Consider the following 4495-nt stretch of genomic DNA (forward strand, 5'->3'; position numbering starts at 1 on the left):
CCTTGTTTTGCAATAAGTCTCTTCTAATACAGCTCTAGCACAGAAAAAGAAAGGATGGAAAAATGAGGAAGTTGGAAAACAAGAATTGGCTAAGGAAAGCCATGGCAACTCCAGGGCACAGATTCAGAGCAATTATTCCAAACAGATAGCTCACTTGTTCGAGTTCAGGCCATGGGATGCAGAATTGAGATGAGTGAGATAGCAAGCTAAACGATTAAATAGCCATAGTTGAATCTAAACTTATGCACACATTTTGGACACCTTTGTTTATCTTGTTTCCTCGACCTATAATATTCTCCCTCGCTCCATTCGCATTGCACCATTTGTGATTCCTAGAAGGCACTGTGCTTTCTTAAGCCTCTCTACCTCTTTGGTAGTTCTATCGAAAGTTGAATTCTCCTTTTAACTTCTGTCAGGTCCTAGTGCCCAAGCTTGAGCTGGTATTAGGAAACCTTGGCCTCCCTACCGGTACAGGTTGGTTAGGTGTCTCTCTCACGTGAGCTCACATTTCTCATCTGCTACAGCAACTCAATATTTCTGGAATGATTGTTACATAAAAGCACTTTGTAAACAGTGGACGTTTGGGAATATCCCCAGAATCCGCAGCATACTATTCAGACAGAAAGCATCCTCCAGTGGCGAAAGAGAGTGACTATCCTACATCACCGAGATGTGCTTTCCATACTCTAAGCTTTCAGAGAGCTTTCAAGGTCATGTTACACACACACACACAAAGCCACGATGACTTGTATGTTGATGTACCTATTACCAAAACATAATTTTCTTGCGAGAATGTTTCCTGCTCTTCATTCTTTTTACCCACCTCCCTATTTCCTCACAGTCTCACGTCTCAATCCCTTTCTCCTACATTTCAACTGGTCCAGGTGAAAACACAGTTCTGCTTGGTATGTGCTTTGGTTTGACAGCCCTGGGATCATCCAAGTTTCCTTCTGAAATGCATACATCCAGACTGTGTGTAATCATGGGGCAGAAGTAATTCCTAGCGACCACATTCCATTCCTGAAACTTAAAAAACAGATCCTTGCCCTCCTTAAGATAACAGGGCCAGAGACCAGGTATGTGACCCAAGCTTTGTTATCAGATGCTCTTTCATGGGCTCAGACTGTTAGGCGGTGTCAGAAACAACAGAAACCCGTGGAAGATGTGCACTGCGGGGATGGCAGGCCCTCCTCGCTATCCTACGTTAGGATAAGTGCCAGGGTTCCAAACGCCCTCCACAGCCCCTTGATTCTTGCCCGTTTCCAAGTCTGAGTCTCCCAGCTCCCATTACTCAATAAGCTTCCTAACAGGCTTCCAATAACTTCCTTCTCCTTAAGTCATCTCAAGCCAATACCTGTGGTCTTGTTTGCTTACAAGTTTGTAAAACAACCAAAAGTCAGGCGAGTGTGGTGGCATAAAATTAGGCTATACATTCTCCCATTCCATCATCAGAGAATAAACTTGAGCATTAAGGAGAAACACTTAAATCCTAGCTTCAATTAGTCAGGTAGCTTAAGCAGAGCATTGTCCAGTTAAGGTGAGGGACTTTTTAATATTGTTAATGTTATTTTAAGTTTATTTTTGAGATAGAGAGAGAGAGAGAGCAGGGGATTGTCACAGAGAGAGAGAGATACAGAATCCAAAGCCAGGCTTCAGACTCTGAGCTAGCTGTCAGCACAGAGCCTGACAGAGGGCAGGAACCCAGCAACTGTGAGATCAAGGCCAGAGCTGAAGTCTGAGGCTTGACAGCTTAACCAACAGAGCCACTCAGGTGCCCACACGAGGGACCTTTTAAATGCAAACCAGAAAAAGAAAGGGGCAAATGCCAGCAGGATGATTAGACATTTCTAATGTAGATTAGAGTGAGTAGTCCCAGAATACAAATTAACCCTCATAATATAGCTCACTATTTGAGGTAAATAAAATTCCTAACAAGAAACACATTTTGGGGCACCTGGGTGGCTCGGTTGGTTAAATGTCCAACTTCGACTCAGGCTTTGATCTTGTGGTTCAAGAGTTTGAGCCCCACATCAGGCTCTCTGCTGTTAAAGCAGATCCTGCTTCGGATCCTCTTTCCCCCTCTCTCTGCCCCTCTACTGCTTGTGCACAACACTCTCTCTGTCTCTGTTACTCGCTCTCAAATAAATAAACATTAAGAAAAAGAAACACTTTGGAGGAGAGGGCAAGACGGTGGAGAAGTACGGAACTCTGTACATTGCACTCGCCCCCATATCTCACACAGAGAAGGCCTGAAGCCATAGGAACCCTTAAACAATCCAGGAGTTTGGGATGAAAAGGATACAGTGTCCACTGAGAAAACCTTAAGAAACTACCAAAGAAACTTAGGCTCCCTTAAGAAACAAGCTAAAGTACACATGGTGGAGAGTACCAAATAGCACTATGAGTAGGAAAATAAAATACCTAAGGTCTCAACAAGAGAGACCAAGAGATACCATTCAAAGAACACCTTCAGAACGCATAGGCCCTGGACACTCAAAGAGCATTCTTTGGTGCAGCAGCACTCACAGGTGCAGAGAGCATAACAAGCTTTTAAAACTAACAAGTGATAGAAAGCTAATCAAAATGACGAAACGAAAGAGCTCTCCTCCAAAGAAATTCCAGGAAGAATTGACAGCTAAAGCACTGCTCAGAACAGAAATAAGCAACATAACTGAACTATAATTTACAACAATAATCATAAAATTAATCGCTGGGCTTGAAAAAAACATGGAGGACATCAGAGAAACTATGGCTACAAACATCATGGAGCTTAAAAATAGTTATGATGAATTTAAAAATGCGATAAAGGAGAAACATAATAAACTGGAGGCGTCCAATGCACAGATTGAAGAGGCAGAAAGGAGAGTAAGTGATTTAGAAGACATGATTAGACAAAAGGAGGAAACTGAGAAAAAAAGAGATAAACTGATCCGGGAACACGAAAGAAGAGTTCGAGAGCACAGCGATACAATCAAACGGAACAATATCCGTATCATAGGAATCCCAGAAGACGTAGAGAGAGGGAAAGGTGCTGAGGGAGTCCTAGAACAAATTATAGCACAGAACTTCCCCAACCTGGGGAGGGAAGTTAACGTTGAACCTCAAGAGGCACAGAGAACTCCCCTCAGGCGGAATTTGAATCGATCTTACGCACAACATATCATACTGAAACTGGCAAAATATAAGGACAAAGAGAGAAGTTTGAAAGCAGCTAGGGAGAAAAGGGCCCTAACATACAAAGGGAAACCTATCAGAGTGGTGACAGACCTATCTACTGAAACTTGGCAGGCCAGAAAGGAATGGCAGGAGATCTTCCATGCGATGAACAGAAAAAAGTATGCAGCCAAGAATCCTCTATCCGCAAGCCTGTCATTCAAAATNCCCGAATCAAAAGACATAGGGTAGCAGAAGGGATAAAAAAACAAAATCCATCTATTTGCTGTCTACATGAAATGCATTTTAGACAGGAGGGGAGGACACCCTCAGATTGAACGTAAGGGGATGGAGAAATATCATTCAGACTACAGGAAGTCAAAAAAGAAGCTGGAGTAGCTATACTTATATCAGACAAACTGGACTTTAAAGTAAAGACAAGAACAAGGGATGAAGAAGGGCATTAGATAATAATTACAGGGTGTATCCATCAGGAAGAGGTAACAATTATAAATGTCTACACAACAAATCTAGCGGATGGGGCAAAGGAACTCTCTGGGGGCTCTCTTGTAAGGGCACTAATCTCATGACCTAATCCCTTCCCAAAGGCCCTCATGCCATCCCACGGGGCATTAGGATTTCAACATGCACATTTCCTAGAACACACACACTCACACCAAAGTAAATGACTGTATGCAATTCAGACAGAAAGAAACATACTCACGGTTCTGTAAGACTGATACAATAACCTTTGTATCATAGGTTTTTGTCTCAAAAACGGATATACTCTGTGAGATAAATTACAGGCCTAGAAAACTGTCATCATCCGTAATACCTATGCTCTCTGGTAGTAACAGTTTATAATCGTCCTATAATTGTGCTATACCTCAATAGTGAATTCAACTCACCATTCTACAAAAACATCACTGTCCGTAACATCCTCAATCTTCAGCTAATTTGGTCTTCTGGAAGAGACATCAAAGAAAAACTGCCTTCAGTGAAAAAGAAGCCGATCAGATATTAGAAGTAGCATGGCAGCTGAAGTCCACGACAATGATTCCTGGATTCATGTTTCCCAACTAAATAACATGTCTTCTCCCGACAGCTGGACAACCACTCCATCAGGAGACTTTGAGCCACTGCTTCTCAGGGATTCTCCGGACGCATGATCTTTAAAGGAAGACTACCTCATCATAAACCCTCAGGTCAGGGAGATGACAACTGCTTCTGCCCAGGGCAAAACAACCCGACTAATTTTCTGATATCTTGCACTTTTTCCCTCTCTGCTTATTGCTTGGAATCTCCTAGAGAAGAATCCTAAGGTTTCCCCAAATGCTCTTAG

At 42.6% G+C, this 4495-nt stretch overlaps 1 protein-coding gene across 1 annotated transcript in view; it reads right to left on the reverse strand.

Annotated features, from left to right (window-relative positions):
- The window catches only part of LOC144218013 (coiled-coil domain-containing protein 81-like), a gene marked incomplete at its 3' end in the record, with an annotated part of 19647 nt that extends 15530 nt beyond the window's left edge, over nucleotides 1-4117 (reverse strand). Inside the window, exon 1 of the mRNA XM_077747816.1 lies at nucleotides 4062-4117. The remainder of the gene's footprint in view (nucleotides 1-4061) is intronic.
- Between the last annotated feature and the right edge of the window lie 378 nt (nucleotides 4118-4495).

The sequence above is a fragment of the Crocuta crocuta genome, unplaced genomic scaffold (genome assembly GCF_008692635.1).
Source record: "Crocuta crocuta isolate KB4526 unplaced genomic scaffold, BGI_CrCroc_1.0 scaffold502, whole genome shotgun sequence".
Classification (NCBI taxonomy): domain Eukaryota; kingdom Metazoa; phylum Chordata; class Mammalia; order Carnivora; family Hyaenidae; genus Crocuta; species Crocuta crocuta.